Source organism: Staurois parvus, unplaced genomic scaffold, assembly GCF_062004578.1.
Source record: "Staurois parvus isolate SC_StPar_1 unplaced genomic scaffold, SC_StPar_1.0 ptg000818l, whole genome shotgun sequence".
In the NCBI taxonomy this organism is placed as follows: Eukaryota; Metazoa; Chordata; class Amphibia; order Anura; family Ranidae; genus Staurois; species Staurois parvus.
This window is the reverse complement of record NW_028318614.1, coordinates 4,417,900-4,443,239: the sequence shown is the minus strand read 5'-3', so window position 1 is coordinate 4,443,239 and position 25,340 is coordinate 4,417,900.

Genomic DNA, 25,340 nt, shown 5'->3' with positions numbered 1-25,340 from the left:
CGTGGAGTAACGTGTAGAGCGTGATGACGTATTTCCAGCTACGCACTTCCGGTAGACGCCATCTTGGGACACCCAGGGACCTGCAGTACACCCACAGCACATGGGAAACCGTTGAATTGTATCTGCAATACTGTGAGTGTCCTTTTTGGCTTACGTATCTGCTATTGGAAAAAATCATACTACACTATTGAGGCTCTCTTTGTCTACCTCTTTATGGCCTTATGACATTCCTGATGTTGTGACCAACTTTTGAGGAGGAAAGTGACCTGGCAGTGGAGGCTGAGTGGAACTACAGGAGCCATATATCTGAGATCCCCCCAGTGTTGTGGCGCACATATTGCTCAATGTGTTGTGGCCCTTAGGGGTCGCTTCAAGGAGGTGAGGAGGCACTCTAGCCACTTTTGGATGGTGATACACACGTGTGTCACACATTCACGCATCATTTTTGGAGTGAAAAATTGAAGCACCACTATTGTCTATTTTGCACATCAATCTTCATGCACTAGTTATTGCACTTTATTGTGGACTTTTGATCTATAGATATATTCATCTATTCTGTCTGCAGTTAGAGCACTTATCACTTATAAATAGAGTGTGTTTATATATTTTCTCATCAACGTTTACCCTTATGAAGGTTTTTTGCTGGCACATTGGTTACAGGTCAGTGATTGACTGACCTACTTGCACTTCAGCACTTGGTATCCATCTATTTGAGCATGATCTTTAAGCACCAGATATAGCATTTATGATCATAAATGTATGCTTTGTTTATTATTTCTCTTTGGTGATTTATATGCAAAGATATAGCATTTTAGATATATTTTACATACTGATTGTTATATACATGTGTAGCGCTTCACCACCAGTATATTATCATTGCATATCCTCAGATATTAGGAAAAGGTGACAGCAACTCGCATAAATGTATTCGTTCTATTATTACCAGTGGAGCGCAGGGGGATTATTATTTACAAAGGCTGCAATGTTGTGTGTATGTTTTCCAGTCTGACCATGCATTTATTGTTTGTGAGTATCTGTTAACCTTTGTTGTTACTAACAAATGCAATTGTTCTACTCCTACACCTCTTAACTTTGATATCATTTGCTTAATCATGTAGATAGAAATGCAGCTTCCTGCTTACCAGAATCAGAAATGTATGTGTGTTGTGTTTTTTTTTCTCTTTGTATGCCAGTTTTGTTTTTTGAGAGTCTTGCACCTAACAACCAATTGATGGGGTGGTTGTGTAGGGTGGTGAGATTTGTTGTACCTTGTAAAATGTCTTACCTGGTTACTATTAGCCTTATTTTGTTCCCAGCTGTACACTGTGAAAGGTAACTTCCCTAGCGGTCTGATTATGTCAGTATTTCTGTGCTCAAAGCGGTACATTTTTTTGCATGGAAATATGTATTTTTTTTATTGTAGGCCTGTAATTTTTAGGAATAACTCACTGAAATCTGTCCGAACAAGAGTCTTGTAAACATTCCGGGTATTTTAAAATTTGAAACCCGAAATCATAAATTAGAATTTAATAAATAATCATAAAAAATAATATAATAATAATAAATTTAATTCAATAATATAATCAAACCAAAAACACTGAAATTTTAAATATAGCACCAAGTCCGCACATCACTGAGCAAAGTCGCAAAATCGTTTTCAGTGTCTGATGACAAATTTCCCCACGAATCATTATCACTCAATTCTGCAAGTGGTTCGGATTTACTATCGCTGTTCTCTAGCTAGTCCAAAACCGCTTTTGACCTAAAGGGACGCTTTTTGGACGCCATGGACATTTCTCAGTTTCCAGGCAGAAAGAAAGGTAAAAATGCAGGCAGGGCACCGGACAAAGCACTCGGGACAAAATGTATGTGAAATGGTTTGATACAGTAATGTTTTACTATGTGATTTTAGTGTATTTAGTGAATGTCACTTTTTCACATTTTTAAATTTCCTGCCATTCCGTCCCCCGTATGTCCCGACAGTCACAGGGAATGGAACCCAGAAGACGAATGCTGGCATCGGCCAGAGGACATTGCCAGGGACACTGCAGGAGGGACATCGCAGGAACGCAGGACAAGGTAAGTGAAGAAGAGATCCCGGAGAAACGCTGCAGGGTATTCCAGAGTGTAGCTCAGGGTTACCGCTTGTGGTACTGAAACTTTACTCTGAGCTACACTCGGGAATACCACCAGGGGGGTTAAGTTGTGATGCCTTTTAGAATGTAAGCTCTTATGGCCAGGGCCCTTCTAACCCTCTTGTAAAGTGCTGTGCAAAATGTAACACCATAAATACTCCTTTTTACACAAGTGAATGAATGTACCTAATTGTATTGTGTCAAAACAAATGTAAAATATGAACTATTTATGTATTTGTTGAATCAATAAACCTTTTTTTTCTCTCAAGTGCAATGTATTAACACCCATTAAAAAACTACAAAATAAACATTTTATTCTGTACAAATGCAAGTTGTTAAATAAAAATACCCCCCCCAAAAAAAAAACAAACAAACAAATAACAAACAAAAAACAAACCTTTAACAGCTCCAAAGCTGAATTTCAGGGAAAATTGCATTCAGCTGGTGGATAGGTAGAGTATTTAACATGTCAACCTGGACCTTTGGTTTTTTTTTATTTCCTAGTTGCAATCTGAGGAACTAAAGTCAAATAGTTTTCAGAATAAATATATTGCACATAAATAAAAATCTATTTGCATATGCGGGAGCCATGGTTGTGCATACAAATTAGTTATTACACACAAATGGTCTCAGGACCAGCTCCCAGACCAGAATTGCATCATCACATTTGTGGAAGGACATTTGCATGCTTCAGAGACATAAGAAAGAAAGATCAGTTCCTTAGCCAAAAGTAATCACAGCAGCTGGAGGCAGGTGACACCATACTCAAAAACACCAAACAGATGTCAATTGCACATATTTATTCATGCTACCAACTAATTCTGCCTCACAACTGAAGAGGAAGAGGCACCACTGCTGGCTTTGTTTACCAGATCCTTCTGCAGAGCACAGAGGAGGGATGCACATGGCATGGCGTTTTTGGACCATGTGCATACTTGCAGGATGTCCAATGCAGGTTTTGCTTAGGGTCAGAAGCAATTATACACCTCTATGAGCTCATCCTTACCCTTAAGAAGCTTACATTCATACTAGTGCCAATTAACCTATCAGAATGTCTTTGGAGTGTGGGAGGAAACCCACAAAGGAACAAAGAGAACATGCCAACTCCTGACACGGGGTCCCATGGGTGGGATTTGAACCAATGACCCTAGTGTTGCTAGGCAGAAGGGCTAGCCACTATGCTGCCAATAATATTAATTTGAATTTGGAGTAGTACCATGATTCAAAAATTAAGATTTAGAAGTATATATTATAAGAAAATATGAATTAAACATTAAAGAATATTTGTCATATAACAGAGATATAACTGTCATGGATTTGAAGGGGAACCCCTTAACCAAAAAAAAAGTGTGTCTTCCCCCCAAAATCACTAACATACCCTTATCTGAACATACAGTCCTGCAGGATAGAATAGGGGGGTAGAAGAGCATACACACTTTTTATTTTTAATGTCAGCTTTTTTGTCTACATTATGTGAAACTTTCTAAAATGTACCAGATTGCAAAAAACACATATATAAAAATGCATTTTTATTAGTTCAGGTACTTATATAGCGCTTCCAATTTACACAGCACCAGGGGCGGACTGGCCATTTGGAAACTCGGGCACCGCCCGAGGGTCCAGGGTCAGTAGGGGGAACCATGTGATGCCCCTGGTACCTTTTTCACAGGCTTTTTTGAGTTTGGGCAAGGACACAGAAGCCCCATGATCCCCTATTGCCCGGGGACCCCATGAGTTGTCAGTCCGCCCCTGCACAGCACTTTACATGCATATTATACATTCACACCAGGCCCTGCCTTCAAGGAGCGAACAATCCCTAACTCACAATCATATAATAGGGACAATTTAGACAGGAGCCAAAACAAATACCAGTATGTGAGGAAACCCACACAGGAAGATCATGCAAACTCCATGCCTTTAGTGCCATGGTTGGGATTTGAACTTGCAACCCTAGTGCTGTTAGGCAGAAGTGCTAACCACTAAGCCACAATACTTACTGCAAAGCTAGTTAGCATATATAGTAGTACCGTGATTCAAGAATTAAGATATATACTTAGTAAATATTATACGAAATTCAAATTCGACATTAAAAATTATTTGTCACATAACAGAGATAAAACTGTAAGGATTGGATATATATTTAACATTAGAAAATAGTATGCATTACTCTAACATTGATTAAAAATGCATTTATTTGCAGAACATGTAAAAAAACACTACAAAACAAGAAGGAGAATTAATAATAGAATTAGCAGTAAAATAAAGCAAATAACAAATCACACCTGCCAATTGTTTCTAGAAAGAAATGGGAAAAATGGGAAATGGGATCCTGGCTCCTATGCCCTCTGGGGACCAAGTTTATAAATTCCTATTTTGTAAACACGACTATTAGAATTCGACATTTATTAATAGACATTTTCCTATGTGAAGACATTTTTCTGTTCACCACAGCACGTTCTTAATTGTTTTAATTAGGTGAAGTTTGGTGTCTAACTTCTATTGCTTCACCTTATTCTTAGTAAATCAGCCCATTTTTGTCTTGGCAACCAAACAGAGGATGACACAGGCAATGGTCCATGCCAAGACTGAGGCAACCTTGCATGACAGAGCCGCAAGTATCAGAGAATTGGACAGCTGTGGATTGATAACTTCTTGCCTCCTGACTTTGATACAACTTTTTGTCCTTCACATTAATCTCTGGTGTGAACATTACAATACTCCAGTGAACCCCCATTACCTCCCCTCTGTTATATTTATATTACTCCTTGGGAGCTAATTGTTCCTAAATAACCCCAAGCCATAGCTGGAGAGGGAAATCTAGCACCCCTTTGTTGCAAATGTTAGATACCAGTGTTACACTTTTCTACAATTTACCATAAAATGCATTCTGGATCCACAACTCCTTCATTGTCACATTTTGTATTTAACATGTCTTCTATCTACTTAATATATGATATCGCTCCCTGCAACACTGTTACCTGCAGATCTCTGGTATATCATTTGTGCACTGTTTTACAATTTATAAATAAAAATACTTGAATAAGATTTTTTTTTTTCATTGTAGATTTGAATATTTAAACCAGTCAACAGAAAATTTCTAGACACAGATCCGAGACCTCTTTTCGCTTTTCTCTTTTCACATTACCTGAATATATAACACATGTCTATTGAAATTACAGACAGCACTTTTACATGGCAAAACTTCCATGACAGCTTCACGCACATTTTCTTTTTTTTTTTCTCTCAAACTAGAGCTCACATACTTTTGGGAATCCTGTCTTTCACTGCAGTACAGGCTGACGGCAGCAGGATCGGTGAGCCAGGAAACTGCAGACAGAATTTTACTGCTGGCTAAGAGGAGGGGGGAGAGCAACACCAGCAATGATTATGAATACAAAATTATAGTCCAGAATCACTAAACCATCACCATGCATCTGTACATAAATTGAGTTTGTCATAAATTTATCTCTTGGTTAGTAATTGGATCATATAATAACTACATGATAATTATAATGCTAATTGAGATGTATTTATAGTTTTATGTAGCTCAATGAAGAAATACGAACCAATGAACGGCGTGGGACTGACAACAGCTTGATTGGACTTGTCTTGTCATATTATTCTCAAAATCATGTAACCAAAACCCTTGACTTTAATTTAGCAAGCAGCTCGTTTTTCTTTTATTAATTTGTATTTTTAACATACCGTGGGATAGAAGATATGTAGATGCTCTGCTTGTTTGTGCCATGATATGCACTGTTAATTTGTAAGATATCGACTCCGGTGCTTGCACTATTGTGTCTAATGTGACATTAAAGTGTAACTACCTTTGGGAGTAGAACAGCCTTGAGGAACATTCTTAGTATGAGAAGACTTTTTTTGTAATTAAAGCATAACCATTACAAGCTTGGGAAATTTGAACTGAGGATATATTGAAAACATGCCTAAACGGCTGATTGTTAATGTAACTTTTTATGTGTTAATGGGATCATATAGTGATTTTTGAACATATTGTGGTTGATTCAAAATTCACTAAGCTAAGGGTAAATTTCCTTGCAAAATGGAACTTCCTTTGCAAAATGATTAGTCTATTTGCATTTAGTAAATCAATCCCGTTGTCTTTATTATTTAGCCTGCCTCTAAAATGCCCCAAATGTAAAATTTCACCATTTACAGTCTTGCTCTTAGATGTACCTTATTAATTTATCTCTGTAGATCTACTCTCAAGAAAGCAAAATAAAAATATGCCATCCTTTACTTTTATTTAACTAAAAATAAAGTGTTTAAAATATATTTTTTAAATCCTAACCATAATTATTGTAATATTATTATTATTATTATTATTATTTTAGCACTCACCCCTGGAGGAGCCACAAAGAATATGTCCAGGTCTCCCTTTCTAGTGCAGAGGCTGCCAGTCACAAGCACAGTTCCATGCACACCAACAATATTGACTGCAGCAATGAATGCACCAGCATTGGCCAAGTCATTAACTACTACAAACTATGGTATGTATATGAAAATCAATCAGTCCTGATGTACTGATGGCCTATCTCATTACTCGAGGTCCAAAAATGCCAGAACAGTGCAAATATTCCCCCAATGACCACTTTTCGGAAGGTAGATAGTCTGAGGTATTTAGTAAGAGGCATGGCATGTTTTTTGAAGTTTTCATTTTTTGTCATAATTTTGTGGAAAATAAAGAAACTAGAACATTTCTTCCACAATTTTTTTTTGGTTTTTGTTTACATACTGTCAACAATGCAGTACAGCATTATCTTTTAATTGTGGTTTATTTATTTATTTTCTACTCCTGTGACCAGAGCAATACAAATTTGCCATAGAAACATTGTACTATGGCAAGTGATCAGGATTTTTTTTCCACAATATGATTGCTTATACCAGTGAATTTCACTGGTATAAGCAACCATTTTTACTGAATGAAACTGATTCATTCAGTAGTTATTGTTGTGATCAGCTGTTATTGACCACAGCTTATCACATGGCAAAGATGGGCTGTTATTGGCCCTGTCTGTACAATGAGCTCACTGTGAGCAATCACAGCTAGCATCATAATTGTAAGCAATGAATTGAATGAAAGAAAGCCATTTATTGTTTACAACTGTCATGTGATCTGCTGTGATTGGTCACAGCGATCACACGGTATGCGTAGCAGGCCGATACAGTGATCAGTCATCGGCTGCGTCCGGTGGATACAGTCGGTGACAGATCGTGCTGGAGCGTGGCCCATGGGGCGCGTGCAAGGTGCAATCCTGGAAGGACATCATATGATGTCCTCCCAGAATAATAGAGATCCCGCTCTGCCATCATGTTACAATAGGCAAGGTGGACAGAAGTTAAAGATACCCTGTCACCAGCTTAAACAAATCCAAGAAAAGAAATAGAAAAGTATTTAAATGCTTACTTTAAGCATTTTTCTTTTCAATAAAAAATGTATTAACTTGGAATGTCTTTTTGAACTTGCTAAAATATTAGAAGAATAATTTCACTAGCACAACCTCCCTTCTTGTGCATCATAACACTCTCTCTTTTGTGAGTATTTAATGACTATCTGTGCTGGTCCAGCTCCTATACTCCTCCCCTCCCTCCCCCTTTCTATATAACCTTTTATGTAGCTGGAATACTACAGAGTGTAATTTGAGTGACAGCTCTGAGTCTTCTGGTGACATTACATCCAAGGTGGCGGTGCTCAATAGCACAGTCTCAGAGTATGTTGATGTCTACCAAAAGAGGCTTTTATGGGTAAGTAAGATGCACAAAGTAGAAAATATGCACAGAATAGGTGATGGGAAGAATGGAAGAATTTACATGAATGGTCTGGTGACAGGGTGACACCTACCGCACATTGTGACATCCATGTGGGGATCGTCGGCTTTCTTTACAACTTACTTTTTCATGAAGCAGGTCCGGTGTCATCCTGTATAGTTTGCATGCTGGCGATCCCCACAGGATTGGGGAGCACAATGGATCGGAGTCCGATCCATTATGCTCAATCCGCAGAGCCGATCCATCTTGGGGGGATCGTCGGAGGGGTGTCACCAAGTGTTATCGCACTGGGTGACACCAACCCTTGGGACGCCCCTGTGTATTGGTATGGTTGGTGCATTTCTATTAAGGGAAAACACCTATTTTAGAAGACCTATACTTACAGGACTTAAATAGTGGTAAGTAGTTCATGATTATATATACAGTATACTGTATATTGGATTCTGTATTTTTAAGTTGCATGAGACCTGTAAGTAGGTCTACTAAGAATTGGTGTTTTCCCTTCTATTTTACACCATAAAGACTCCACCTTAAAGATTAAGCTGTTTTGATTTGTAAACCAGGCTTGGAGTCAATATTGCTATAGTTTAATTGAGTTTCTATTAATCAAGGCCAGTAACAAGCCTCAAAAAGACTTAACAGATACCAACACAATTTACTCTGCAAGTCATGGATAGGCTGGTTATATCACTTTTGTCATACTTCTTTATATATATACTCCATTCTTAGGAATGGCTGTAATAGTTCTTGTTTCATGATCAGATAAAAAGCAGTAGGGTCAAACTTGGAAGTCCATTATATTTTCACTACTGAGAACAATAATAATTGCATCAAGTTCCTCATGTAATTCGTTTGAGACATTTCAATGTGACTATAGATCCTGCTCACCAAAAACCAGCATGGGACTGTCTTCTGCAGCCATGGCTGTTATATATACATTTAATACAGTTTTATGGATATCTAAAATGAAATAGTTTGATAGCTGGGGACATGTAAAGCTGAACTGTAGCCACTCAAATAGTTAAATGTATATTTTTGATGCTCAGTTGTGTTGTAAAATGCATTAGTTGCCTGCGAATTCCAAATCTTTGAATTTGAAATCTCTTGCAGTTTTCCCTAATAGTTCACCAGGGAAGCAGGAACAGCTTCTATGAATTAGAGCGGTGTAGACACCAACATGCACCCAAATATCACCTACAGCAATGTTGAGCTGTTGCACTGGTGTGAACAACCCTTTAGAGTTTGGAAATGTGATAGTCCAAGTCAGGGGCGGACTGACAACTCATGGGGCCCCCGGGCAATAGGGGATCCTGGAGCCCCTGTGTCCTTCCCAAACTCAAAAAAGCCTATGAAAAAGGTACCAGGAGCATCTCATGGGGCTCCCTACTGACCCCGGGCCCTCGGGCAGTGCCCGAGTTTCCAAATGGTCAATCCGCCCCTGGTCCAAGTAGTAAATGGGGAGAAGCAATAAAGGTGATTTTAACAGGTTGAAACATGTGAAAACAGCTTACCCTGGCAGGTTCCTCCAGCTTATCAGTGTTTCTTGTGATTCAGAATATTCTTCAAGGTATGGCCACACATGATAATACCGCAGCTCACCATTCATTGCGGTAAACGGGTGGCAGAGGAAGTGTTCCACTATTTGTTTCCTCTACTGGGCTTTACAGTAGACAATCTCATCTTTCAGAGCCCAGCAGAGGAGGTAAGTAGTGAAAGACTTCATCTGTCTACTCTGTTTACAGCAATGAACGGTAAGCTGTGATATTATCATGTGCAGGTCTGCGATGACAGAGGTCTGAATGAGGATTGCCACAGAGCACGGGACAGGGCGGTGAAGGTGCACAGTACAGGCAGATTCCAAGGCATGATCATATACTATATCTCCTTAATAATTCCACTGCAAACTAACTAAACTAACTAAAAAACTAAACTAACTTAAAAATAGTTAAAGTAGAACTATAGGCAAAACTTGTTTTTCTTTTGGATAAAGCAAGGGAGGGTTATAACCCCTGTAAGGTTATTTTTCGCCATGTGTGTCCCATTGTGTAGATTTCCCTTCACTTCTTGTTCCACAGCTAAACAAGAAGTGAGAGAAAATCTCTGCAAATTAAGGGAATTCCTTGGAGACCCGCAAGTCACTAGAACCCAAAATTTGCAATTTTCTTTTACTTTCACGTTCAATGATAATGGTAAACAGGACTAATGGAAAGGGTGAATCTCCCTAACGGCGGCACATATGGCAATAAAATCTGACAGGTGTTAAAATTCCTCTCCACCCTATCCAAAACTGCTATACTTTAAAAACTCTTTTTCTTATAAAATTGTATAATCATTATTAAAAAAAAATCACGATAAAGGATAAATCCAGAAAATTATTACATACAGTTCATCTACAAAATTCCAAATAAGTAAAAATAAAGTAAAAAAAAACTAAAACATAAAAATCTATAAGTACAAGCCAACTGTACAAAATGAATAAGTAAATTCTAAACTTATGGCAAAAGATGTGATGAATTTTAGATAAGGTGATCCTTCGCCCCACGCCGTGATTTACCACCTCATTCGGAAATGAACTCACCTCCGCTGTAAAACTCTTTCAAACAGAAAAGGTCATACACTCAGGAAGGAAATTTCTATAATGTTATTTCAATCATCTGACCAGATTTCCCATGTTATATTCTGGGTTTATTCTGGGTCACTAAGTATACATGAATGCACAATATCTGTTATGAGACTCCCCTTGCAGTCTTGCATTCGACATCACTGCCTCCACCCAATGCATATGCATATACTGCGATGAGCATTATTTTAAAGTATGTTTTCTTCAAGAAAAGCTAACATTTTAAAAAAGATCACGCTATAGGGACTTTGTGTTTTAAAGAATGCCTGTATAGGGGAATATATTGAAAGTATTGGACACAGGAAATTGGGCGAATGATTGGAGTAACAGCATAAGAATTGCCATCGTGCCTGAATGACCTTTTCTATTTGGAAGAGCATCACAGCAATCTCTATTGAGGTGGTAAATCACGTTGTGGGGTGAGAGATCAGCTTAATTTATATTAATTGCATCTTTTGCCACTGTTTTGGAATTAACCTATGAACTTTGTGCAATTGATTTGTACTTATTTAAATAGATAATAAAATGAGTGGACACCATAATATTGTAATATTGTTTAGACTTTATCATGTTTTTTAATTTTTTTTTATGGAATGTTCGTAATGATTTTATGTGTGTAGTTTTATGGGGGGCAGATAGTGAAACATTTAATTTTTATGATAATGGATGTATTTTATTACCATGTTTTCCAGATGAGAGATTCAATATTGCAGCACATTATATACAATATATGTTTATCATTAGAGACTGTCTTAGCTTCATTAGGTGCAGCAACATTAGAGGAACATGTTGTAGGTTACAATAAAGCTAAGTATGTAAGTATCGATAAATTGTTTGTTTTGTCTATAACGGATCGCATACAGTCTTGTGAAAAAGTCCATACACCCAATAGAAATTGTTGGCTTTTTCAACATATTTGACCACGCAAACATTAGATCATTATGCCTTGAGTACCTGATAAAGATGATATATTGATATATTGGAATAAAAAAACCTGCAGATAAAGATGATATATTGATATATTGGAATAAAAAAACACACAACAAATGTGCCTTTTCAATCATTTATTCAACAAAAATATAAATAGATGTAATGTCGTACTGTGAAAAAAAGTAAGTGCATCATTGACCTCATAATCTGATATAGCCTTCTTTAGCAGAAATGGCTTCTTGTAAAGGAGTATTGCATAACTGACCAACAGTCTCTGACAATGACTAGTAAACTTGTTTACCACTTCTTGGTACAAAATCTCCTTAGTTGCAAGATGTTTGCAAGTTTCCTTGTAAGAACTGGCCATTTCAAATTCCAACAACATTTCAAATTTAACCGTAACCCTTTGCTTCTTCTTTTTTGATACATTCCTTCATGAATTTGACAAATTTCGTTGGATCATTATTGTACTTTTGGACAGATGGCCTCACATTCTGATTAAGTACACTATGATATGATTCATAATAGAATCCATAGTTGTCTCAATGACTGCAAGCTATCAAGGTCCTGAAACAGCAAAGCAACTCAAACCATAACATTTCCAGCACCCTGCTTCACAGTTGGTATGAAGTTCTGAAATGCTGTCTTTGATTTGTGCCTGATATATGTACTGCCACTGTGGCCAAACCACTATCTTTGATTCATCAGTCCACATTTGTCCAGAAAGCCTTGTCATTGCTTGTATGTTAACCAGCAAACTGTAATTGTGGACTAATGTTTTTTTTTTGGACAGCAAATGCTTTTTCCTGGCATACCTCCTATGCAGGTTAAATTGGTGCAGTCTCTTACTGATTGTAGATGCATACAGGTTGACACCAAATGTTGTAAGTGTTACCTGCTAATCACTTGACATTTTTCTTGGAGAAATATTTTAGTATTAAGCAGACAGTTTTTGGGCTTGAAGTGGAACTACACTGCTTCTGAGTGTGACAAACCAAAAATGCATTTTAATTTATTTTTACTATTCAAAGCAAACTCCGTCATCCATTCATGTCTCCATGCGTTAATTTGTGGATAAATCACTTGGAAAAACACCCCCTAGAATTTCTGGACACAGCCATCTTGAGAGAGGGTAGATGATTCATGTAGCATTTACTTCCAAGAATTAATTTGCCCTTAGCTTAGGCATGGTCAGTGCTAGGCTATTTTGCACCTTAGGTATGATTAGCTACTTGCGCCCCAGCTACTGCTTAAAAACAGTAGAAAATATTAAATCAACAAAACATGAAACTGCTAAATCTCTTTTAATTTGCAAAAATAAATGTCATAAGATGCCACCAGCACCAATATTAACCCCTTTATAACAGCCGCACACAAATGTGCAGCCTCCCGGCGTCTGGGCCTAGACACCGAGCGGCCGCACATTTGCTTTCATGTAACAAAAAACATATGTGCTGATAGCGCGCACCCTGCGCGCTCCCAGCACACATGTGCGGTACTCACGGAAAGGTCCCGGTCCGCTCTTTCGATCGGGACCTTTCCCGATCATGTGACCGTCGTGACGACGCGTCACGGCGGTCACATGATCCCTAAACCATGCCCCACCTGCCCCGCCTCCCAGCGTCTGAAACTCTTAAAGGGCTGGGAGGCGCCGGCGGGAAGGGGTTAAGGACAAAATTAGTGTCAGGGATGAACTGTATCTGTGGCTGGGTGACAGTTGCAGTGAGTGGAGGATGATGGATCCACACTCGGACAGATCCCAGGCTGGAATTCCCCAGGCAATGGGGGAGATAAAACACGTCAGAGTAAGACTTTACCTTCCTCCTCAGGCGCAGCTCCGTCTCTGCTGATGAATGGGAAGATTTACTATTTAAGTACTGTGCCTTTCAAGAAAACATCTCATATACTGTATACAGTAATCCTGTACTTGAGTTGCTAATTAATACTCCAGATGTAACTTAATAGTATTTATTGGTTTTCCTAGTTATATGAAAATCTACACATTGAAGAATTTTCCCATCAACAACTTACACCTTCCTTGTTTAACTTTCCCATCTATATAACATTCCGATACTCAATTTGCTTAGTAAGTGGTGATAATTTCAGAATACCTACCAACACATGTATCACATATTCAAACGTTAAAAGGTTGAATCACATATTTGAAAAAAAAAAAATCTTTTAAACACTAAAATTTCATTACCACCAACATCAGTGACTAAAGTGTCATTGGCATGCATACTAACCCTATGGGGAAATTACTGGGAAGACATTTTCCTGACTCCAGACTTTGTTTTTCCTTATATTAATAAGCTCTTAAAGTGGCTCTGTCATGAAAAGCAAACTTATAAAAGCGGATGTCTTGGTAAACAGGAAATTAAACAATGACATCTCCCACTGCCTGAACTGCCACTGCTGAATTATTTACAAATAGACAAATTGTCCTCAGTCTCTGCAGAAACTAGCTCTTATGGGAGTGTTGATCCCCTGTTTCTTCCACTGTGCTTTGTGGTTCCTCCCTCCAATTGGCACCTCATTCTTGGTACATTTAGGTGAGCTCCCCAGAATATATCTTTGTTTTTCGTTCCTCTTCCTTAAAATTCCAACTTCACTACTATGTCCTGTGTAAGTAGAGGATACCCTGCCTCTGTAATCCCTTACCTTAGCCCTGATGCAAGTAGTGGGCTGGCTCCTGGTACAAGGTATATAAATATCAAAATGCCTTGATGGTTGGGTGTCCTTCTTTTTGGGAGCAGGCATTTCCATGCAGATCACCCCACCACACACCTACACAAGCTGAGACTCCATCATTTCAAGAAATGAAATGCAGTGAATGAAAGGGGTGTACCAGGGACAGGGAGAGGAAAGAGTTAAATTATGCTATGAACACTGTGATTTCAGAGTTAGCAATTTTAGCAAAGGAAAGAAGCCTGTGCAACTGTGCAAAAAAAGGTAATGCTGGAGTTAAGATTTACAAAAAACAACTTAAATATGTAAAAATGACTATGACTCTGTAATAGCCCCTACTGTAATCTTGCTATTAATATATCATTCATGAAATAAAAGAAATAAAAAAGAAAGGAAAAAAATAAATTGAACAGAAGACAATACCTACCTGTATTGCATATTATTAAGTGACAGATACACTTTAAATTAATAGCTTTTAGCAGAATATAAAAAGCTATTGCACATATCCCAATAATGGCTTTGCTAAGTTAATTCCTATAAACTCTCCTCTCCTATTTGAAATCCATCTGAAGAATAGGCATATTTAATTAAAGCCCTTTTGAAATTGTACAGCAAATAGCTATTTAAATGCAATAATTGGACATTTTAATGGGAAACTCATTATTGTGATGTAGAAAATTTGACATCTAATACAAGCCGATGAGTGTATCTGACAGTAATGAAGATTAAATTTGTGGCAACACCGAGAGAGGTTCAGTAAATTAGGACCCAGAGGTCCTGGACACTTTTGACATTCACTGTGATGTATGCCTTGCTTAGACAATGACAAGTTGTACATAGTGGCTGATATATTGATATGTATATCGTACAGTGTGTCAAAAGATGAACATGATGTGGCTAAGAAGACAAATATATATCGCTCTTTTATAAAAAGTAATTTATTGACAGTGAAATTGACTCTGTTAAAGGTAAACCTACCATGGTAGCCTATTGAAATGCAATGGAAAGTCTTTCATAAAGTTTAGCAATACCAATACCTGCAATCAAAAGGGTAAAAATATTAGAATGGGACTTTTGAGGCACAACATTATATAGTAGTCAATAAGGGGGGATATCCTCCTGCGCTTGGTATGGGTAAGTCCCTATCTACTAGCTGCAATCACTCAACCTCAACCAATAAGTCTTAAATACCGTGCATTAAATAGTGAAGCGCTCCCAAATTATCTACAAAAATACCCTCTGTGCGTACCATAAATACCCACTGAACTTAAAAATAATTGATACTAAAAGGTGATAAAAAACATTATAAACTAAATCAATTAGTGGAAAAATAAAAATGCATAAACACCTCTCATATATACCAATATATTATTGCCTCTTAATAGATCTGTGATAGAAAATAACAAATATAAAATCCATGATAAATACTCAGATATCAGTGATAGAAACGATTATGAAAAATGTGACAAATCGTGATAATTGTGACAAACCTAAAAATCAAAAAATAGTGGTTCTGCAATAAATTATATAATACATATAACTTGTGATAAACCCTATAACAAAATAAAATTAGAATAAAATAAAATAAAATAAATCGCTTCTTAATTCAGTGAAAAAAATGAATAAACTCAGTGTTTCAGAATAAACTCAAATAGTCCATGCAAAAATGTGAAAACACTCTGTGATCTTCACTTCTAGTGCTTAAAAAGGAATCCTCCAACGGCAGCAATGCCTGCTCACCTCCCCTCCTCGACCCACACAGGGCCACAAGGCAAAAGACTCTCCTTAAAGGCAATCCTTTCCTCCAGACAACTCAGCCAGGGACCTCAGGACTTCCACTCCACCTCCTCTCACCACGTCATATAGGACACAGACAAAAGCTTCCCATAGTATAATACCGTTTATTAAGAGTAATATGGCATAACAAACTTTCCCACTCACATGTAATCTTTGAATACAGCGCTTTTCCACCTCACATCATGGGTTTATTCTCATACAGGGAGGGAAACAAATATGGCCGCTGCGTCCGGACAAAACGTCCCCACGTGACCGGAAGTGACGTAATATCGTACTGGGAATGGCGTTCCAACGCCATTCCCAGTACGATATTACGTCACTTCCGGTCACGTGGGGACGTTTTGTCCGGACGCAGCGGCCATATTTGTTTCCCTCCCTGTATGAGAATAAACCCATGATGTGAGGTGGAAAAGCGCTGTATTCAAAGATTACATGTGAGTGGGAAAGTTTGTTATGCCATATTACTCTTAATAAACGGTATTATACTATGGGAAGCTTTTGTTTGTGTCCTATATGACGTGGTGAGAGGAGGTGGAGTGGAAGTCCTGAGGTCCCTGGCTGAGTTGTCTGGAGGAAAGGATTGCCTTTAAGGAGAGTCTTTTGCCTTGTGGCCCTGTGTGGGTCGAGGAGGGGAGGTGAGCAGGCATTGCTGCCGTTGGAGGATTCCTTTTTAAGCACTAGACGTGAAGATCACAGAGTGTTTTCACATTTTTGCATGGACTATTTGAGTTTATTCTGAAACACTGAGTTTATTCATTTTTTTCACTGAATTAAGAAGCGATTTATTTTATTCTAATTTTATTTTGTTATAGGGTTTATCACAAGTTATATGTATTATATAATTTATTGCAGAACCACTATTTTTTGATTTTTAGGTTTGTCACAATTATCACGATTTGTCACATTTTTCATAATCGTTTCTATCACTGATATCTGAGTATTTATCATGGATTTTATATTTGTTATTTTCTATCACAGATCTATTAAGAGGCAATAATATATTGGTATATATGAGAGGTGTTTATGCATTTTTATTTTTCCACTAATTGATTTAGTTTATAATGTTTTTTATCACCTTATAGTATCAATTATTTTTAAGTTCAGTGGGTATTTATGGTACGCACAGAGGGTATTTTTTTAGATAATTTGGGAGCGCTTCACTATTTAATGCACAACATTATATAGTAAAATTCAATTTTATTTTATCCATATATAAAAACAAATCACACTACAACATCAATTTCTCTAAATTGCAATAGTTTAGCATGATAGAACTTATATTTCACTCATAGGATACATAAAGTTCAAGGGGTAATAGATAAGTAGCTGGCCCCGACGCTTTTCTTGGACAAAATCCACTTCTACAGGAGCCGTTAGATGAAGAAGGAGGGCCCCTCTAGGACTTGGGACTTTCAAGGCGTAAATAGTAGCAAAAATATTAAAAAAGTAAACATTTTTATTTGTGAAAAATTGTTATGACACATAGACATACAATACAATACATCATACAGAGTCATAGTACAGCATCGAAACCAGAATATGAATTTAAATAATAAGGATACCCAGTATGACTATGTTTGACTGGTCATAGAGGATATGAATTATGGTATCTTCATTGATGTACAAAAACTGCAGAAATACTATTCTAATTGTGCCAATGCGTTTTGGAGTGGTTCCACTCCTTCCTCAGGGAAAAGTGACTTCTTCAGGAGAAAAATCTATACATCAAAATTCTAGAACAATAACAATAATACACATTAATATAATTGATCTAATTTAAATAAATACTAGTCAACATCCCACTATACAGATCTGGAGGATTGACCTAAAACACCTGGGGGGGAGAGAAAAGGGCAGGGGAGGGGAAAAAAAGAACGGAACAGGGATGAGGCACCCAGTAAGAACCCATAAGGCAGGGTACCATGGTCCCAAAGAAAAGAAAAAACTACTTTCCCCTCAAAGCAACACCAACATATTGCAAATTAGTTTAAATCCTAGGTGCATCATGGCCTATATAGTAATAATAATATTTAATAATCATACTTCCACTTTTTAAATGTATGAAAAGGGGTTCTTGAAAGGATTTCTGAAGAAAGAAAAGCGGGAACCAGAGTTAAAACAAGGAGAAGAATACACCAGACTCCCCTTTTTTTAGTTGAAAGGAATGTGGTTATGAACGATAGGTTGGTCTAGATAGGTACATTTCTGGATGAGCATACATGATCCATGTTTTACAGGTGTTAAGGAATTAACCTGCCAGTCAGTTAGTATGCTGGGTAATTTTTTCATTAATCATAAGGTTTTCCATTCTATGTTTGACTTCCATTAAGCTAACAGTTTGTTTAATCTACAACTTAGCAATTGCTTGACTGTATATAATATAAAACTGACCAATTTTTGTTTTACAGTTGAGGAAAGAGGAAAGACGGCAGTGTACCCACAGGTACACTCCACGGGTATTTTTATCTTAAGATATTAATGTTGGTGTATATCAGATCATTATCTGATTCCTTGGCAGGTGACTCCTACACCACAGTCTCCCTGGTAGTGTAATGCAGGAAGAATTGAAATTGAAATACCACACCACTAAGAGATCCAGATACAACTTTATTCCATTAAAGGTCAGGGGTATAATTTGAGAAGTAGCCAATGCGTTTCAGGGATCTATGTGCCCCCTTCATCAGGGCTAGAAAGAACATAAGAAGATTTTCATTTCAATATGATATCAATTCAATGTCCCCTCAAGGGATAATTAAAACCAAACAGTCAATCATAATGAGAGTATCAAAATAATTGCATAAAAATGAGAACATAAGTACTGAACAAAAATGAGATTATGGCTGCTGAAAAACAGACAAACAAACAAAAAAAAGAATAAAATAAATATTATAATAATAATAATCACTATTATCAAAATTATACAATCTGATTGCACAATCGTAATAAATAATACCTATTCTTTATAAGTAATTAATTAATTTTTTGGTGTGTTTTTTTTTTTTTTTACATCATATGATTGTGCAATCAGATTGTAAAATGTATGGTTCAACTTATACACATATGAGTTTTGAGAGTTTTTACCCATTTGTTTTCTTCTTTTTTAATTGGGTTAACAGATCACCCACAATGTACAGTGGATATAAAAATTCTACACAGCCTTGTTAAAATGTCAGGTTTCTGTGATGTAAAAAAATTAAACAAAGATAAAATGATTTAAGAACTTTTTCCAACTTTAATGTGACCTATAAACTATACAACTCAGTTGAACAAACTGAAATCTTTTAGGTGGAGGGAAGTAAAAATAAACAAACTAAAATAATATGGTTGCATACGTGTGCACACCCTTAAACTAATACTTTGTTGAAGCACCTTTTGATTTGATTCCATCACTCAGGCTTTTGGGTGTGAGTCTGTCAGTATGGCACATCTTGACTTGGCAATATTTGCCCACTCTTCCTTGCAAAAACACTCCAAATCTGTCAGATTGCGAGGGCATTTCCTGTGCACAGCCCTCTTCAGATCACCCCACAGATTTTCGATTGGATTCAGGTCTGGGCTCTGGCTGGACCTTTCCAAAAATTTAATCTTCTTCTGGTGAAGCCATTCCTTTGTTGATTTAGATGTATACTTTGGATCGTTGTCATGCTGAACGATGTTCAGCTTTCTAGCAGAAGCCTGAAGGTTATGTGCCAATATTGACTGGTATTTGGAACTGTTCATAATTCCCTCTACCTTGACTAAGGCTCCAGTTCCAGCTGAAGAAAAACAGCCCCAAAGCATGATGCTTCCACCACCATGCTTCACTGTGGGTATGATGTTCTTTTGGTGATGTGCAGTGTTGTTTTTGCTCCAAACATATCTTTTGGAATTCTGGCCAAAAAGTTCAACCTTGGTTTCATCAGACCATAACAGATTTCCCCACATGCTTTTGGGAGACTTCAGATGTGTTTTTGCAACATTTAGCTGGGCTTGGATGTTTTTCTTCATAAGCAAAGGCTTCCGTCTTGCCACTCTACTCCATAGCCCAGACATATGAAGAATACGGGAGATTGTTGTCACATGTACCACACAGCCAGTACTTGACATATACTTAATATTCTTGCAGCTCCTTTATTGTTGCTGTAGGCCTCTTGGCAGCCCCCCAGACCAGTTTTCTTCTTGTCTTCTCATCAATTTTGGAGGGACGTCCAGTTCTTGGTGATGTCACAGTTGCGCCATATTTTCTCCACTTGATGATGACTGTCTTCACTGTGTTCCATGGTATATCTAATGCCTTGGAAATTCTTTTATACCCTTATCCTGACCGATACCTTTTAACAATGAGATATAAATAAATAGTGAAGCGCTATAAAATATAAATTTAACGCATATGCAATACTAACGTGCTATATATTGCTAACTGTGCCAATACAGTTGTGCTCAGTGAGAAAAATATCAAATATAATATGCGTTAAATTTATATTTTATAGCGCTTCACTATTTATTTATATTTTGAGTCTACGCTTACTGGTTTAAGTTGAGTGGCAGCAGCTATAATTATATTTGCGTCTTCCAAAATAAGCGCAGGAGGATATCTACATTTATTTTTAACAATGAGATCCTTCTGATGCTTTGGAAGCTCTCTGCGGACCATGACTTTTGCTGTAGGATGCAACTAAGAAAATTCAGGAAAGACCTACTAGAACAGCTGAACTTTATTTGGGGTTAATCAGAGGCACTTTAAATGATGGCTGGTGTGTACTGACTCCTATTTAACATGATTTTGAATATGATTGCTTAATTCTGAAGTTTTTTATGTTTACCCCCCCAACTAAAAGATTTCAGTTTGTTTTTCAATTGAGTTGTACAGTTTATAGGTCACATTAAGGTTAGGTTCACACTAATGTGGTGCGGTACATCGCATGTGATTCGCACAGGAACCACATCGCATTCCTGTGCAAATCACATGCGATTTGTGTGTGGTGCAATTGGAGCCATAAAAGGTGCAGGACCCTTTTTTGGGTCTGCACTAGAATTGGATTGCATGGGCATTCACACCTATGAGATCCGATTCTGCTCATAGCACCGCATTTTGCGGTGCTATACACACCCGCATCGGTTCGCATGAACGGGGTGCGATTCTGATGCGTTGCGGAATTCGCACAGAAAACGCTGCTAATTCCGCACCGCATCAGTGTGAACCCAGCCTAAAGGTGGAAAAAGTTCTGAAATTATTTATCTTTGTCTCATTTTTTTACTTCACAGAAACCTGACATTCTAACAGGGGTGTGTAGACTTGTATCATTTTGTATTTATATATATATAAATATATATATATATATATATATATATATATATAATTACTATTATTTATTCATTTATTGGTTTGTTTTTCAGCACCCGTGTTCTAGTTTTTGTTCAGCACTCATGTTCTCATTGTTATGTAATTATTTTGATACTCTCACATTGACTATTTAGTTTTATTATGACCCCCATGGAGAGGTCATCGTATTGATGTCAGATTGAAATAAAAATCTTTATACCCTGACCTTTACTGGAATAAAGTTGCATCTGGACCTCTTAGCAGTGGTCTGGTGCTTCAATTTCAACTCTTACAATTTTTATTGTAGACTGGTCAGGGGCTTGATTCTCTTGTAATAAATGCTAATCAAGGCACCTTTTTAATGTAACACCGAAAAAGGTTTGAAAATGCCCACAACTTAATCACAGTCTGCTGAGTTTAGGGCACGTTCAACATGAGTGACAACACAGTTATAGGCACCTCAGTTTGAGTATTCTGGACTGAAGTGAGCTAGCATGTCTAAGCATTAGAGACCACCTGATGGCATCCTTCTAGACATTCTCCAGAGTGTGCACTTCAGTTAAACAAGTGGGTATATCAATCCATTAATTCAGACCATAGTTTTAGTAGCAGAAAGGCCTGTTTCTCATGTTTGTGCATACAGTATGAGCAGTGAGTGTTGGTAGGGATCACAGTTAGCTACAGAAAAGAAGTAGATATTACAGTCATGGAGTCTCTAAGTGGTGTGTATTAAATCACATAGATTCAAAGGAAGTTATACAGGAAGGGTCCTCTATCTGTTGGGTAAAACAGTTGCATGTATTTATAACATTACCCCAGTGAAACTTAACATCTTTCCTGAAAGGCCAGCCAGTTCAGGTTGAACTAAAGTGCCTTCAGTTTGCATATTATAGAGAAAATATTAGTTGCCCACCATCAAAAGGTGGGTGCACTCTTTTGTCTAGGAAGAAACATGGGGTTATTTGTTATAAAGGCAAATGGGAACAACACTGACATAAGGTTAATGGAGTATTATTAGGTGTTCCACACTTTTTAACAAATCTTCATGAGTGAACTTAATTGGATTTGGTCCATTTGACAGTGGTAACCATAATAAAGTTGAAACCAAAGTAGGAAAACTGTTGGGGATTAGACAAATGATATTTGATTACCAAGAGTAGGTTCTTTGTGAATTGTAGGCAATAAGTAGTTGCTTTTTTTTTTTTCAATCAAATTTATCTAAGAAACCCAATAGGTCAAATTGAGAGATTTTGCTTAAGAGAAATTGTTAATTTTCTGGCACAATCATACCGCTCATCCCTATTAAAAAAAAAAGAAAATATATATATATATATATATATATATATATACATATTATTTTTTTTTTGCTTTAACACCACTCATCCAAATGATATTGAATATTTGATAAATGGTGAAAAACGTAAAACAATTGATGCCTATTTTCCCTTTCCTCCTCATTAACAGAGTACATAAATGAACTTATGTGGACGGGGGGAGCGCTAGAATACAGTCCCAGACAGATATAAGAGTAATATGTGGACCAAATAAATAGAGTATGAGTCCATACATATAGATTGGGACTTGTGGATATGTGATCCGGCACTGTCCTATTGTTGGGAGGCAGCCAGCTTTCAGAGCTTGAAGCAGGTCTAGTACACAGATAGGGAGAGAGAAAACACAGCGGCAACACTCTAAGTGTAGATGTGCTAAAAGAAGGCAGTTTAATAAGTAAAACACTCACAAATGTAGGGTTAAAAAGAGCATGTCTCAGTGCAATGGGTTCATGCGGTCTGGCAGTAGAGTCCTATATAATCCTCTTCCCTGTCCCCACCTCTCTGGTGGATTCCAGTGCTTGGAGGGTTGTAGAGAGGCACAGGGAGGCTCATGACTGTGACATCACCTGAAACCGGAACTCTGCATGTGGCCAGAGTTCCGGTTCTAGGTGATGTCACAGCTACGAGCCTCCCTGCACCTCTCTGCTACCCCCCAAGCCCTGGAATCCACCAGACCAGCATGGACAAGGAAGGATTGCATAGGACTCTACCACCAGACCACATGAACCCACTGCACTGAGACATGCTCTCTTTAACCCTACATTTGTGAATGTTTTACTTATTAAACTGCTGCTGTGTTTTCTCTCTCCCTATCTGTGTACTAGACTTCCTTCAAGCTCTGAAAGCTTGCTGCACCTACCTCCAAGATCTTAAAAAAACTTACACTATCCAGTGATCATAAATGATACTTAGATCCATCACAACTCCTTGAAAAACTGCATAACACGTGGCCCAACCTAACATTAAAAGCAGTTATATTTGTAGTTTTTGATAAGGAGATTCTGACAGATTGCAACTCATGTATGTACATGAAGCCGAGATTTACTTTGTAAACCAGGTTATTGCCAGTCCTTGAACCTCTCATTGCTTCTGAATTCAATCATAAAAAAAGAAAAATAATCCTCAAAGCAGACGTTTACTTGTGTAGTAGAGATGAATATAAATTTAATATGTAACTGAAGATTAACCTGAATCGTGTCTGTCAGAGATCAGCAACTGCACAAAATGTTGTCAGCTTCTTATAGCAGATGGTAGTTTTCTAACAGCATAAAAAAATCAGCTCAATTATATTCTGTACAGCACTGACACAGTGACCTGTTTGAGTGGCTGTTTGATTCATACATCTTTTGCTGCAATGTAAATGTGTTGGTGAAATCAAGCTCTGGAAGTCTGATGCATATAAGGTGGTAGTTGGTATGGTAATGCTTACAGTATCAAGAAGGTTTGACCTGGGAAAATCCATGTAAGCATTCTAGATCCTTTACATTTTCAGTACAATGTGTTGTCTGCGGTAATGAACAGTTATGTATGTTTCTGAATTCAAGGTGAATTGTAAGAAGTGGCTGCAGCCAACAATGTTTTTCTAGTATTGGGTGGGATGGAGAAAGGTAGAACCTCTGTTAGCTTTTTATTGCTAAGAGATGGAAGTAGGAGGCACTGGATCAAAATGACGGGACTCACTGTCAAGATCTACATTTTACTGAATTGTGCAAGGACTCTGGTTGGCAGCTCATTGACACAATGGGTTTGATCTACAAAATGTAAATAAACTGTGCACTTTGCAAATGCACTCTGGAAGGGAATTTGTTCCACAACTTAGTAAATGAGTTAAAGCTTTACTTTGCAAACAATACCCAATCTGATGCAAGGGGAAAAAACACAGCATTTAGCTTTCACATGATTGGCTGATGGAAAGTCAGCAGAGCTTTTCCTTGTTCTCTAAGCTCTGGAGTATACAGTAAGTGCACACTGCATTTGCAAATTACACAGTCTATTGTCCTTAGTAAATCAACCCCAAAGTATTAAACTGAATTGGAGTAAATGGGAGCTTGTATATTAATGAACATGCAAGAGGTAGGTTTTAGACACAGTGGGCTCCATTCACAAAGAGGTATTTTCCTCTATAAAATTTTTGGTAAACTACCTCGTAGCGTTTTTCAAACTTTTTTTGGAATTCACAGAAAAACGCTACTAAAATAAGGCATGCAGGATTTCATCAAAAGATGCGGTATTTATCTCATGAAACCATGCGGTATTTTATCTCATGCAATATCCTGCACAGTGGAAAAGAATTAGAACCCCTCTCAGTTATTTTTCTAATAAAGATAGAGATAAAAATTATTTGAACCATAGAAATATACCAACTCACTGTCAGCGTGGTTGCCGCAGCAGATGTATTAATACAAACAAAAAGGGTGACAAGAATACCAGTTAAAGGGAAACTGTTTTCACAGGACACACGTGGGTTATCAAAAACAACGAAAGTAAATTAAATAAATACAGAATAGCTTTCATATATATCCTCCACTCCTCCTACCACTCCATCCCCCACAGCCACTTCCTCCTGTACCTCTACCCCCTCCCTCCTAGATTGTAAGCTCGAAAGAGCAGGGCCCTCGAACCCCTCGTGTATTGTATTGTTACTGTATTGTCTCATGTACTGTCCCCCACTATAATGTAGAGCGCTGAGCAAACCTTTTGGCGCTATATAAACACTGTATAATAATAATAATATATATGCGCTTTGG